This window comes from Pteropus alecto, unplaced genomic scaffold (genome assembly GCF_000325575.1).
Source record: "Pteropus alecto unplaced genomic scaffold, ASM32557v1 scaffold106, whole genome shotgun sequence".
Taxonomy (NCBI): Eukaryota; Metazoa; Chordata; class Mammalia; order Chiroptera; family Pteropodidae; genus Pteropus; species Pteropus alecto.
The window spans coordinates 18,713,179-18,728,786 of NW_006442103.1; the positions used below are offsets into that span (position 1 = coordinate 18,713,179).

At 44.6% G+C, this 15,608-nt stretch overlaps 1 long non-coding RNA gene and 1 other non-coding gene across 2 annotated transcripts; both read left to right on the plus strand.

Annotated features, from left to right (window-relative positions):
* Positions 1-6: 6 nt before the first annotated feature.
* Positions 7-5,893, plus strand: LOC107196227. Its single transcript, XR_001517603.2, has 2 exons — positions 7-583; positions 1,523-5,893. It is a non-coding gene; the product is annotated as an uncharacterized LOC107196227 (long non-coding RNA).
* Positions 5,894-10,434: 4,541 nt separating this feature from the next.
* On the plus strand, positions 10,435-10,553 carry LOC112469118. The gene has a single exon (XR_003042473.1). It is a non-coding gene; the product is annotated as a 5S ribosomal RNA (ribosomal RNA).
* Positions 10,554-15,608: the final 5,055 nt, after the last annotated feature.

The window sequence follows — 15,608 nt, forward strand, 5'->3', positions numbered from 1 at the left end:
CGGCTCGCGCTGCTGCTGCTCCCCGGCGTAGACCCCGGTTAGCTGGCGGCTCCCTCGGGGCAGTCTGCACCCCGACGCGCGAGCCCCTGCAGCTGGCTTCGTGCTGGAGGGTTTTCCATCCCGGAGTCCTAACCGGGGAGTCTCTCAGGTTGAGGAAAGGGGATGAGGAAGCTCTGGCGTGGAGGGAAGACCGTAGTCTTAGATAACGTGGGTCAACGTGGGCTCTGTGTGGGGCCCGTAGTTATTTTGCGTATCTGCAGCTCTCTGCTCTCATCCCGACAATGTTTGGAAATGGGGACGCTCCAGAGACTGCTTTATAGAGTCATTTATATGTAAACTGACTAAACAAAATGGTCTGTTCCAGCTAAATTTTGTTCCTGTCTCCCTATTAGCTCTACTTCACAGTGTCTGGTGCTATTTTACACATAAACCTTACTCTGTTAGCACCTTCTCTGAGACTCTTTAACACATTTTTGTACTGATGATACCCAAAAACAACAGCGTAATAAGGACGCCCATACCACACAATTACGCATTTGGGCAGGACCTAGAACCATGACGATTTATAATATGTGGCAGAGAGGTTAGAGAGAAGCATCCTGTGGTTGTAGTGAGTAAGAAATGGTTTCTCTAAGGAAGAGATTCTAATCTTGCACAGAAACTAATCATAATGTGAGATGGAATGTACGCTCCATAGGAGACATCAACAACTTAATATTGGTGTTGAGAAATTGAAAAATCCACTTTGGGCTAGGAGAGATACAAGAAGACTTTATGGGAGAGAGAGCTTTGCTGCTGGGCTTTCTAGAATACAGTTTTATCTGATAGCGAGGAGAAAACGAGGAATAAATTGCAAAAGATTTTCAGCGGCTGAAAAAGGAAATGCCCTGCAAGATTCACTTTAAGTTTATAGCCAGCAGACCCACTGCATTTTCTTAGTTCACTCTCCTGTGACCCAAGATGACTTTCAACAACTCTTTTGTCTTTAAACCTTCAATATTACCTCCTGCCCTTCCTCAATCTCAGATGTTAACTTCTTTCACTAAGAAAATGGAAGCAATCAGAAGAGAAAAACGTTATTTTCACCACCAAATCTACTAACATTCCTATTCTGTGTTTCCTACGGTTAAAATGATTGACCCCTCCCTGCCATCTCAGATCAAACTTCCCCTCGGGCGTTGGATCCCATCTTCTTTGCTTACTCATCTATTTGCAGTTATCCCTTCATATTCTTGCACCATTAATTTCTCTCGCGCGTGCTCCCTCTCGAACCATTCCCCACCAACGAACTTAGTGTTCTCTCCCAAATCTCTAAAAAGCCTTCCCTAGAACCTAAATTATTTGATGCTCCCCCTTATGGCAAAAATCTTCGACCATCTTACCCCCTTTTCCTCGAACCCACCCCAATCAAGCTTGCATTCCCACCACCGAAACCATCCCTGTCAACGTCATCAGCGACCTCCACGTGGCTAAGTCCCAGTGGTCAAGCTGCAGTCCGCATTTTACGTGATGTGGCAGAGAGGTTAGAGAGAAGCATCCTGTGGTTGTAGTGAGTAAGAAATGGTTTCTCTAAGGAAGAGATTCTAATCTTGCACAGAAACTAATCATAATGTGAGATGGTGTTGAGAAACTGAAAAATCCACTTTGGGCTAGGAGAGATACAAGAAGACTTTATGGGAGAGAGAGCTTTGCTGCTGGGCTTTCTAGAATACAGTTTTATCTGATAGCGAGGAGAAAACGAGGAATAAATTGCAAAAGATTTTCAGCGGCTGAAAAAGGAAATGCCCTGCAAGATTCACTTTAAGTTTATAGCCAGCAGACCCACTGCATTTTCTTAGTTCACTCTCCTGTGACCCAAGATGACTTTCAACAACTCTTTTGTCTTTAAACCTTCAATATTACCTCCTGCCCTTCCTCAATCTCAGATGTTAACTTCTTTCACTAAGAAAATGGAAGCAATCAGAAGAGAAAAACGTTATTTTCACCACCAAATCTACTAACATTCCTATTCTGTGTTTCCTACGGTTAAAATGATTGACCCCTCCCTGCCATCTCAGATCAAACTTCCCCTCGGGCGTTGGATCCCATCTTCTTTGCTTACTCATCTATTTGCAGTTATCCCTTCATATTCTTGCACCATTAATTTCTCTCGCGCGTGCTCCCTCTCGAACCATTCCCCACCAACGAACTTAGTGTTCTCTCCCAAATCTCTAAAAAGCCTTCCCTAGAACCTAAATTATTTGATGCTCCCCCTTATGGCAAAAATCTTCGACCATCTTACCCCCTTTTCCTCGAACCCACCCCAATCAAGCTTGCATTCCCACCACCGAAACCATCCCTGTCAACGTCATCAGCGACCTCCACGTGGCTAAGTCCCAGTGGTCAAGCTGCAGTCCGCATTTTACGTGACCTCTCAGCAGTATTTGCTGTGGTTGATCATTGTCTTCTTGAAAGACTTTCTTCATGTGCCTTTTTGGGCATCACGCTGTCCTGGTTTTCCTTCTTCCACTCTGGCTACTCTTCAGTTTTATTCATCTCTTCCACTGGTGAGGACACTTGGTGAGGACACTTAACCCTGTTTTCCTTCATAACCCTAGCCAAGCCTGACCCATGGCAGACACTCCATTGTTGAATGGATGCATTGAATGTTTACTAATACGGGCTACATAAAGGCCAGGAAAGCGGGGTGGGGCCATATTATTTAGGGCTTGGAAAGCCAGTTGAAGAGGTTTGAACCTTTTTAGGCAGTTGAGAACCGTTGAGCACTACAGCACCGTGAGAGATACTCTACTTCAGGTTCATTACTCTAATTCTGGGTTTTTGAATGGCTCGAGGCAGAAAGTATCAGAAGCAAAGAAATTAGGAGGCTACTGCACTACGATAGGCGAGAACTAATGGTGACTTGTACTTGGGCGGTGGTAATGGAAACAAAAGATAACATGGAGAGATACTGTGGAGGCAGAGTCGATGAGCTTGGTGACTAAGAGGATGACAGAACAGAGTGTGACATTCTCATAAAGTAGGCGTCCATATTAATTATTCAACCCTTTTATTCTTCAGCCTGGCAAAACGGTGGGTTTTTTTTTGTTGTTTGCTTTTCTTTTTTAGGTCCTATATATAACTCCAGTTTGGGGAGGCTCTTCTTCAGCCTCTCGATAGAAATTTCCAGAACTAATGGAGCACCCTGTTCTCTTCTGTGAAGCTGAGGCTAATCTTTTGCCTTTAGGCTCTAAGGCCTCGTCATGCTATACCTTTTCTTTTTTTTTCACACATATCAAAATTTTATTTACTTCAACAATGAAGAAATGACAAAGTCGTTCAGTAAAGATGTGAGAAACTGGGACTTATTTCGTCAACAGGGAAAGAAATGCTGAAGAAGGATGCTAAGTTAGGTACAAAAGCAGTTAATGTCCTACAGGGCAATAAACTACAAGCTTTTGGGGTTATCTTCTTTGGTAGACTAGAAAAAATTCACTGTACCTTAATTAGTCCTACCCATTACCCTCTAACTTTTGAGAGTTGTAAAACTGGGTGCTAATCGAACAATATTACATTCCCCAAGATAATGTGGTGACTCTCAGGCTTTCTTATTTGAAAATGCTCTAGCATGACATTAAAAGATCATGTGGTCATGTTTTTGCCTTTTTTCTAAAATGTGCATAATTTTTCCTAAACAATCCCCCCTGACCATAAATAATCTCTAAAGATTATTGTTGATCACATACTAAAAAAGGCCAATCTCCTGTTTTAGTGTCAAAATCATTCACTGAGCTTCTTGGTTAGTTGGCCATTTTCCTCACTTCTTACTTCATAGCGTCCTCTCATACCGAGCAGCAGTGTCTTCCTACCCGCCCATCACACCACCGTAATTATCATCTTTGCCTACAAGATCATAATTTCAGGCCCTAGTCTCCCTAAGTAACACTAGCATATAACTAGGGTTCAGTAACCTCTGAGAAGGTGTGACAGACATTGCTAGCTGTCTTATCCAGTATTCATTTTTTTTCTTTTCCGACAGGACCCAAAATTAGAATGGTAGTTCCATTGTGACCAGGAACTCATATCCTTCTGTTATTTTGCTGTTATCCTCATACATACTTTTCTACCTGATGGTCCAAGATGGCTACCTTCATCCATGTTATCTGCGTTCCAACCAGCAGGAAGGAGAAAAGGGAAGGCAAAGGGCACCTAACTTCCTCTGATGACACTTCCCAGAAGTCGCATACCACTTTTGTTCACTCTTGCTACCTAGAAATTAATTACATGGCTCCTAGCTGCAAGAGGAGGCTAGGAAATACAGTCTTTAGTCTGAGGGTCTGTGCGCCCAGCTAAAAATTGGGGATTCTGTTACTATGGAAGGAGGCGTGACCAGCAGTCTCTACCACTATGTGTAAAACTATATGGAGAAAATTATAACACTCCGTTGATATACATTAAAGAAAACTCAAATAGAGACAAAAACCATGTTCACATATGGGAAGATTCATATTATAAAAATGTCAGTTCTTCAGACTGATGTATAGATTGAATACAGTACCAAATAAAGAACTGGATAAGTTGATTCTGAAACATACGTGGAGAACCCAAGGGCCAAGACTAGCCGAGACACTCTTCAATGAGGGGACTAGCAATGCTGGACGTCATGACTTTTTTTTTTCTCCTAATGAATCGCCATTTTAACTCCCGTATAACACTAAGAGGCATAAAGAATTTTCAACGAAACACTGTAATAGCAAAAAACTGGAAACAATCTATATGTCCAACAACAGAATGATTAAATAAACTGATACAGCCATATTACAGGATATAATAGTTACGGTGAGATTATATGTACTGATATGGAAAGTTCTCTGAAACATGTTAAGTGCAAAGAAAAGATGTAGAATAATACAAACTATCTGATACCATTTACGTGTTTAAAATTCCATACGACTACATATTCCTACATGTAAATATACACCCATGTAAATACACAGAAAAAAGTCTGGGAGAATACATAACCAAAATGAATCAGTGTTTACCTCTGGAGAGAAAGGACTAGGATTTGGGATAGGTCAAAGAAGATTTTGGCCTTGTCTGTACGAACATTTTAATTTCTATTATTTACAAGTTTTAATTAAGTAAATGTATTTATATATTATTTATAAAATCAAAGCAAATCAAAAGCACCATACCGCACCCCCAAAATTACAGCTCTAGGTTTTAGTTGGTGTCCGTTTTCATGAGTCAGTGGGGTGATAGGATGGGGAGTGAAGAAAGCGCAAGGTGGCCTAAGGCTCTCGGACAGCCCAGGTCCACAACCAAGCAGGTGATGGTTTATCTCTACTCGCAGGCCACATCTGGACCAAACTTAGAGAGGCACATGGACACATGTGAGCTCACCCAGAAACAAGCCGGGTGACGCCAGGGGTCCACAGCACATCAAGGAGCAATAATTGAAGGAAGGACTAGTGAAATGAGATATAGAGTAAAGTGGTCCTCAAACACTTGAAGAGGTTTAATGAGGGGGAAGATAGTAATAATTCCAAGATGTTGGAGTTATTCAAGAAAAGACTAAAGGATCACTCGCCAGGGATGCTGTGGAAAAGATTAAATCGGGAGGAATTAGTCAGAACTGGATGATCTTCAAGATTCCAGCTAACCTTAAGAGTCCATTAAAAATCCCTTGGTCTCAGCCAGATTTACCAAAACCCTAAAACTCTTTTCTTTTGAGTTGTTTTGTTATGGAGAAGATGTTAACCTTTCGAAGGTACTTTGGCGCACTACAGACTGGAAGAAAGTGTCATCCCACGAGTACCAATTAAATGCCTCGGAGAATACGAAGATAACTGAAATGCTTCACAAGTACCAACTGAGGGGACATAATAAAAATTAAAGTTTAATTTTGTCTCTCCTTGCCTCTGCAAAGTTTATTTCACTGGGAGAGGTTTTCCTCTGACCTGGGTGAAAATTCCAGCATCCCTCTCTTTAGGTAACAGCCTTGCAATCACTAAGTAGGAAAACACACTCTTGATTCAGAAATATATTAACAAACACAGGCTTCCTCACACGTGAGGACAGTTCCAGCCTCAATGGAGAAGGACGAGGGAGGAATGTTCTTGGTGGCTTTGTGCTGTCTAGGCCTGGCTAATGTTGAGAGCTGACTGTCTCATGGGCGTTTGTATGGATCCATCAGAGACTTTCCTTCCAGACCCTTCTGACAGCCTCATCAGCTTCCTTGAAGTGAGATGATGCACTGTGTTTCCATGGCTACCAGTATACCTCTACAGGGAACCCTTTGTGAAGAGACCCACTAGGCTTCCAGGAAGTTCTCCACACTTGTTCCCCAGGATTCATGTATATTTGACCCTTCGTCAGAGCGGGTGCAGTTACTTCCAAGATGTAGCTGTCTACTTCGTTACCTCAGACTCTGTCCTTAGCCAGCCTTTACCTTGAAATTCCTCTGCCTTGAGTCACACACAGTCTAATGATCACCCCCTACCCAGGGACAAATATCAAATGCTTTAGCTGTCCCTTGAGGCCCTTCTTTCTTAAGTGAACAAATAAACTAAAGATTAGGTAGATCTGCGGCTGGGGAGTGATGAGGGAGTTGGGACAAAAGACAAAGGCGATCGAGGGTGTGGTAAAAGTGTCTTGGGACCATTGTGCAGGGAGCCTAGATGGACTGGTAAAGTGGAGCCACAAAGGATCTGGGACACTGGAACCGCAGCTGGGCCAAACCAACTGATGCTTCTCTTGAGGAGAAGGAAGTTCTCCCCAACTCTTCTTGAGACTGGATGAGGCTCATGACACGGCAGTAACTCTCTCCAAAGAAATCTCTTTTGTACACCGTATCTCTTTTTATACTCTTGAAATGGGAGCGGGGGTTCAAGAATCTTAGAACTGGCCCTTGGTAATTTCTTTGAAACTTCTGCATTTCTCTCTGATGTCTCCCTTTGAAATTTCATATCTATTATACCTTGATGCCTTAGCTGAAATATTCAATTTTAAATCTCGTTACGTATAAAACGTAATTGCCTTTATCAATCTTGCTTTATACCCCACCTCATCTCCTACCTAGACTCTATGTGATTTAGTCATACGTCATAGGCCAAGTCATAGGACAGCCATCAGGTCGCTCTGACATACTTTGGACGTGTCTTCCTTTAATGATAAAAAGCCAAGTCAATGCTTAGGTACCAGTACAATGGCCCCAATGCCCATAAAAAGGAAGCCCAGGACTTCCGCTTGGCTCCAAGCCCAGTTCTCCGTGACGTGTACCCAGGGCATCGGCCGTGGACTTTGGAGTCTGTCACTCACCAAGTGACCTAGATAAATTACCTTTTCTGAGCTTCGCTAAAATTCTGTAGAATAGTCTTACCTTTCAATTCAAAATTTAACTTTTAATTACACAATTAATGCATATTCTCCTTAGAAAAAAGCAAAACAGATGAGACTAAATTTCCTTTTTTCTCCTTAGAAAAAAGCAAAACAGACGAGACTAAATTTCCTTTGATTACCACCTCCTCTACTCTCCTGACTCCCCTCCAGATGAAACCACAATTAGTATTTTCTCTCTCCAATCTTTTTTTCAATCAAATCTGTTATTTTCCCTGTAAAATATAGGATAGTAATATCCATTCTGTGAGCTGGAACAGGGTGCCTATTTCCAGGAATGGTACTACCTGCCCTCTGAGTATTAGAAAATACCTTCCCCCCGCCCCCCCAAATTCAACAGATGTTATACACAGGATCTACAGCAGGAACAAGCCCCAGCCTGTTACACGGACATAGCCAGCCTCCCCTGGATAGAGGTCTGCTGGAGCCAAAGGCCCAGGGAACATTCTGCCTTTGTGCTCTTCCATTTTAGCCAAGTGAGGATTTTGTGTCGTGTCTTCTCTTCCCTGTGGCTTTCATTTCAAGTTGCAGAAAGAAAGAGATCATATGCCCAGATTTCCACCTCAAAACGGCTTTCCAGCTGAGTAAAACAAAGACAAAATACAAAGCAGCCCTCCCTTCCCCCACAATTCTGTGCTTCCATCACTCCTCAGGACAAGGGACACTCCTGCAATAGCTTCTTCCTACTGTCAGAGAAGACGCATGAGCCAGTTTCAGAGGTCCAAAGTTTCAGTTCTCAGATGTCTCACAGCAGGATTTTATCTCAGCATAAGAACAAATTCCGTTTATTGAGCATCTACTTTGCCAGCCATGACATGTTTCTTTATGTATACCTAATTTAATTCTAAAAAAAGCCACGTTTGCATTATGATTATCCTCATATTACAGATGAAAGAACCGATGACTGATGAAGGCTCAAAAACATTAAGTAATTCTTTTTGTTTTGTTTTGTTTTGACGCCTACAGCACCTAGGTAGTCTCCCATCCAAGTACTAACCAGGCCCGACCCTGCTTAGCTTCTGAGGTCAGATAGGATCGGGCTTATTCAGGGTGGCATGGTTGCAAACAATAATTCTGTTCTTAAACTGACTTCCTGATACAAAAGACATGTTTAAGAACAGTACTGGTCAGTGGGAAGTAGCATCTGGGAGCAGGAATAAGCAGTAAGAAAACTTGGGGAGGCTAGGAGAGGTGGGGTAATAGCAAATTAAGAGAAAGAAAAATGCATGTCCCAGCAAGAAACGCGATTCACCCAAACCACTCAGTCTGGGACGTGCTCTGGGGTGTGTGTGTGTTTGTGTGTGTGTGTGCGTGTTTAAACAAATCTCTATAGCAACCATCTGGTTTCTGTCTATGACAACACAGGCTCGTGGTATCTAAATATGGGCTCTGGTGAAAATGAGTGAGGGCTGGGGACGGGAAGTGAGACAGCTGAATCAACGGGAAACTATGCAGAACAGGCAGATTCCTCTTGTCTATCCCTCCCAGCCCACCTTCAAGGCAGGAAAGGGGCTTAAGGCCCTGACTCTCTCTGATTCGCAGCAATCAGTTAAGAGCTGAGCCTGCATACATTTTATCTTATTTTAACCAATTATGTAAATTCCTATCCAGTCAGGGGGATCCTCTTGGTGCAAGAGGCAAAGGACAGAAATTTTTGCTTCCTATTTTCACCCCAGGTGCCACTTTCGGGTGGCTAGGTCAGAGGATCCCCCCTTGTGAGGGCGTGGCAGCCCTAGAGGGAAAGGTGAGGGAGAAGGAGAAGCCTGGAGCAGGTTTGGGGAAAGGACAGGCACTGCTGAGAAGACCGAGGGGGATGGGCCGGGGTGGCGAGAGCCCCTTCCTTAAGTCAGCGCTGTGGCTCTCTACCAGGGAACTCCAGGGGACATCCGGCCGTGTCTGGGGACTTTTTGATTGTCCTGGCTGAGCGTCTCGTGGGTAGAGGACAGAGATGCTGTTAACCTGAAATACGTAGGACAGCCCCCACGATTGAGAAGTTTCTGGTCCAAAATGTCAGTAGTCTCAAGGTGGAAACCCTGAGTTAGAAGGTGCTCGTCCTACATGAGTCCTTTTTCAGTCCACTGCAGGAGCACCGGTGATAGGTCAAACGACTTGAAGGGGATACTATAGATGCCACTTTGTTCCCTTGGGCCCCGAGTTCCTCTCAAACTTCCAACCCAAATATTTATTTAGTTTGTTTACGTCTAACAAAAATAAATCTAAGCCGGAGTCCCAAATTTGCTGTGAAATCAGCTTCTTCTTGAGGAGAAGGTATAGGAAAAGAGGTATGGGAAAAGCTGCCTAACAGGCTCTGCACCTGAGCAAAGGGCACACTCTCTCGGCTTCGGTTTCACCTTCTGTAAAATGAGTACACTGAATTCGATGATCTCTGATGTCCCTTTAGTTCCAAAACTATGTACTTGAGGACGTTTCTTGTGCGTTGGTCTACCCAGTTGGGTCAACAGAAAAGGAAATGACTCAGAAATGCAATGGAGGGAAGTTTGAGGGTGACTCATGGGACTTCCGTAGTTCTACGAGGCACTTCAGACATGGACCTAATATCAAAGTGAGACTCATGGTCGCTGAAAGATGCCAGGACTTTCCTTTATCTGAGGAGGTGGTACACACATGGGGGTGGGGTGGGCGGGGGAAGGGTTAGCAACGCTAAGTTTCCTCTGCCCCCTGAAAAAAAAATTCCCCCATAGTGTTGCTAATGTTTGAATGTCTACCATGAGAGCTTTATCTCCTGTGAAAAACGCAAACATCCTAGCACATTCTAGGTATCAATTTGATGTTATCAACTGGGTTTGGGACTTTAAGGTAGGGAGCTGGCGCTAGATCATGAATGATGCTTGTTGATGTAGTGCTTGCAGTTAAGATGCATAATTTGAGAAAAGTTTGTGTGCCATGTGTATTATATTCAGTTCAATCTTTTCAATCTAAATATTATAATAAAGATTTAATAACTGAGAGTTCATGTTTTTAGTAATTCTAGTATCTGCCTATGATAAATATATGTCAGAACAAGGTTAAAAAAAGTCCATCTAAATACACCAAATGGTCTACGGCCATGCCACCCTGAACAAGCCCGATCCTGTCTGATCTCGGAAGCTAAGCAGGGTCGGGCCTGGTTAGTACTTGGATGGGAGACTGCCTAGGAAGACCAGGTGCTGTAGGCATAAAAAAAATAAATAAATAAGAGATTGTAAGATGACAAGGTCCTTGCGATCTGTGAGGTCAACCAAGGGTTGCCTTGCGTTAAAATTAAAATTAAAAAAATAAAAAATACACCAAATGCCTCCATCACTAAACTTGCAGAACTTTTCTCCTAATCAAAGGGGCCACATTACCACAGCACGCTTATCAGCGCTGAGCGCTGTCACAGGGGACACGTTCACGTCTTACAGAAAAAACCGTCCTTGGGTGATAATCGAGCGCTTGGCCTTTGCTTGGCCTTCGTCATATGGCTCAGCTTAGAGAGACTCAGCGTCGTCGGGGGAGCCGCCTTCCAACGCTGTTCTCCCGTCAGAGGATTCACCTCCCTGTTTATCCACTGCTGCCCTTCAGAGGCTGTGGACAGAGTCGAACTCTTTCATTTTTTCTGAATACCGTTAACCTGAAAATAAGTCACTGAACGATTCATTCCTTCAACAACAATTTTTTTACTGAACACACATTATGTGCCAAATACCATTGTGAGGATATAGCGATGAACAAGACCAAGCTCTGGCAGCTCAATAAATACTTGTCACAGGACTGAACGGAGGACCCTCCGGCTGTTACCGTTCTCCCTCACCCTTACTTGTTCCTCTTTGTAATCATTGTTCAAACGATGCTTCGTTCTTCTTCCTAGAATGTGTCAGGGGTGGGTTGTTGAAACTGCCACCCAGCGCCCCGAGAGGAAGGCCTGAGACTAGGCTCCGGAACCCTCAGGCGCCTTCGGTCAAGACTGGTACCAAAACACTTTTAAACTCAAGTTGGGAACCTTCAGGCTAATTCATTGCCCAAGTGGTTTCCATCTCTAATCTCTGGACGGGCCCCAAATGCAGAGCTGTCTTCCTCACTTGTCCTTTCCTCTCTGGCCCCCTCGTTTCTCTGATTCCCTGTTCTGTAGGGAACTTCCTTCAACCCACTCAGTCGAAAGACACCTCGGCTTCCCCCAGGACACCGTTACTTCCCCTCCTGTGTCAGAAAATGGGGGAACTGAGATACTCCTAGTCCTCAGACTTGTTTGCAGGCCATTATTCTCCCAAGATATTTGCGTGCAACTCCTCCTGCTTTGGAGTTCAATCAGGCTAACCTCGCCTTCGTACCCTCTGCCATTGCTGCTCTTGTTTCTAGCCCCTCCTCTCCTTTCAGAATCCCGCTTTTTGGTTATCATCATTCTGATTGCTAAAATCTTGAAAAGTACAGAAAGCAGACACACACGCCACTTAAACCATCATCCTGACAAATAATGTTATCCACTATTTTGGCACATTTCTTTCCCGAAAATTTGGGGTACCCTTTTATCATACAGGTGAGAAGGTCTCATTTTTTACTTCATTTAGTCTCCAGTATCATTTTATACTGTTGACGGATGCATTAAACTCGGTCCTTGGCCCCACATCTTCGATTCTCCTATGTTGGGCTCTCGTCTCTATTCCCCTCAGGCGTTATCAGCTCCCCGATCTTTCTGCTCTATATGCTTTCACTTTCATGGCTTGCCTAGTATATCTTAAAGTCCACAGAATCTATTATCTTGACTTCTTCTCCAACCTCCAGGCTCATAAATCCAATACCTTATGGGTCATCTACTCCTGGATGTCCCATAGGCACCTCAAATCAACCCCTCTGCCAAACAGAACGTGTTATCTTCCGTGCTAAACGTGTTCTTCCACTTGTATTCTCAATCTGGGTCATGGAAACATCATTCACTCAGAAACCTGGGATTACTTTTTTTTCTAGTAGAGATCTCTTCTCAAATCCCACACCTCCATCAGTGATTGACTGTACTTCCCATGGATCTCTTGAATCTGTCCACTTTTCCTCATCTTCACTGTCATTACCTCCCTTAGTTCCTAGTCACATCTGACCCACAGTACCGCAGCAACCTAACTGTCTTACTTAGAACTCCACCAGCCCAACGAGAAGGGTTTACTGTGGGGTGTAGTACAGTGGGGTGTAGTTCACTTAGGTGTTTCGTTGTTACTTCAAACGTATCATGCCCCAATCTGAACCATCGTCTTCCTCTTCACAATAGCCTGACCCCTTTCTCAACGTTTCCATCCGTTAACAGCACCCCTAACACACCAACTTTACCCTCTCCAACCTCTTCCCCATGCTGGCCTCACCCACTGCATGCTATGCTACAGCCACTCTCCATTATTTTAAGTTTCCGGAGTGTGATACCTCTTTTTACATACTGTTCCTTCCCCCTAAAGGCCTCCATTCTCAACCGAACCCTTTTACTTGACAAGGTCCTACTACTCCATCGGATTTCAGCTTAGAAGCTATTTCCTGTGAAAGGATTTTCCTGTTATTCTCCCATCTTCCCGAGCATTTTGTGTTTATCCTTGTATTGTAATTGTCTGTCTACCCATCTTTATTACATGCCCCTACATGCCCCTTCCTTGAGGGCAGGACCATATCTTACGTGCTGTTGTAGTCCCCTGAGTAAGGGCTTTACATGCCTTCCCTTGTTTAAGCATCACAATCCATCACAGTAGGTGCCACATCATTCCTAATTTACACGTGTCAATTGAGGCAAAGAGAAGTTAAGAAACTTGTCCTGAGTTATCAAAAATATATCAAAATCAGGATTTGGAACCAGGCAGCTTGACACTAGAAAACAGTCCGTCACTAAATCCATCACCTCTAAATCCCTTCTCCCCAGACATGGCAGTGACCGGTCTCAAACCAGCTCTGACGAGGCCTCCTCCTCGTAATGCCCTCGGTGGGTCCTAGGCCCACCCGCCGTGGCGTCCTCTGCCTTCCAGGTCTCCAGCAGCCACCCAGGAACGACTTGATGCTGCCGCTGCAGACATACCACACATTCTACCCCGGTTCCCCTTCTCTAAGTGCTGGTCCCTCTACCAAAATGCTTTTCCACTTCACCTTTTGGGAGAAATACAGTTCATCCTTCGCAACTCGCTCCATGACGCCTTTCCTGACCACTGTTCCCCAGCCGTCTCTCTGCAGGCAGCGGAGTGAATCCTGCCTTCGCTCTCAGAAGCTGTGTGACTTGGGCAAGTTACTGTTTTAGTTTTCTCATTTATATAATGGCAGTAGTATGACAACCTACTTCATAGAATTGTTGCAGTTAAATGAGCTGGTGTAAAGTAAGCCCTTAGCATGGGACTTGACACATAGTAAGCACTCAAAACATTTAGCAATTACCTGTCTTTATTCCTCTGGATTTTCCTTTCTCAGAATTCTTTCACGACTCACTAATCACATGCTACCTTGCATTCTATGTACAAGTGCTGTTGCAATGAGGCTTCAAGTTCCTCCAGAGCAGACACCTCCTACGTTGTTTATCTGCCCAGTAACAGCTAATATTTCTAGTTGCAGAGTGAGCATTCAGCAATTACTTGTGAATTAAAATATTCCTGCCCGGGCATGGGAGACCTCACTTTATTTTCGCTAGTAAGTCACCCATCTCTAAGAAATCAGCTCTAACAATTCGCCTCCTCACTCTCCTTCCCCTCCTCCTTGCAATTCTGCTTAGAACTATGTTTATTTGCTTTTATTTGTATGCCACTGTCGTGTCTCAGCTTCCCAAGGGAAATCCTCCTTCCTTCCAGCCTCCTTCGAGGCCCAGCAGATGGCGGTGCACACGGGAGGGTCGCCCCTGTGAGCGCGTGGGCTCACTGTAGGCATCCTGGATGGCGGCTCTCTGAGCTACTCTTTTTTTGCAAGCATTTTCAATGCCTGGGCCACGTCGGCTTAAAATAAGTGCTGCTGGACAATAATGGTGACTTCGCCCCTGACGCCCTGCATATCAGATGACTGAGAGCCTCGTCAGCACAATCATCACTCAGCCGGGTCAGGAGGAGTGGAAGAACCTTTGATCTGCTGCTCTGTGGAGCAAAGGTTTTAAAAACCACCCAGCTAAAATGGGAGGAAGAGCTTCCTGAAGCGCTGTAGAACCGGTCTGCCCCGGCTGCCTTGCCCTGTAGAAAGAACAGCGAGTTTTAACCTGAAACAGAGGAAGCCACAAACATTTCTGGGCACCCCAGGATTCCTAAGGCTACAGCTTAAAACTAAGGATCAGTGGAGACAGGAATAACGAGAAAAGCCTAGATACTAACTCAAGCTTGTCAGTCAACTAGCTTCGCCACCTTCGAAGCGACAGTTCTATACTTCGACTCGCTTACCTATCATTAAAATGAAGGATCCCACATTCAGCCTCACCGACCTCATTCCTCAGCTGTACCCCTGGCAAACACACACTAGGGCCAACATACTCAGAGAAGTCACGGGACTGGTTTAAGGGGAACAGGATGAGAACCCTCGCTAACCCCACAGCGGTGCTCTACTAATGCGTGTGTGTGTATCCTAGCTTTGAGTTGATACCTTTTGAAGTCTGAACTTTTTCGTGTGTTTTCTTCCAGCTACACAATAAACCCCACGAAGGTAGGGAATGTCTTGAACAGATCTCCGGACCACCTGGCTCACTCGGTGTCTAGCACGCTGTTCAGAAAGGCCAAGGGTGAGGAGGCATCGTAACAGCCTGAGTGGTTGAAACTTACCGAGAAAGCTTCTGATTAGAGAGAAAGTATGAGCTGGACACTGAGAACATTCCTTCTCCAGTTGAGAAGTGGCCCTCTCCCACAATTAGACGGACATTTCTCTGGACTATCTATGTCTCCTGGACCTCGTCAGGCTTCCTTGATGCTACTCGTTTGAGAAGCCAATCACATTTGGGAAAACACTGTGATAAACTCTCCCAATCAAACTTAGGCAAAACGGGCAAGTAGCTTCAGTCTGCCACGTGTGCACGTTGGCCGGGACGGGGGTGGGGGGCCCAGGTGCACGTCAGTTTCTCCTTTGGTAACAGTTCTTTTGTATATCACGTTCACATCCTTTTTTACTTCTCTCAGTGGCAGGATTCCACGGTGGTTCAGACATCACAAGGAAAGAAGTCATGCTGCCTCCTGCTGGCCACAAGCAGAAAGGCGGAGTTCCTTCCGGCGTGTGACCAGAGGTCACGTCCCTCACGGACATGAGGACTTGTGAAAGGGGAAAGGAAG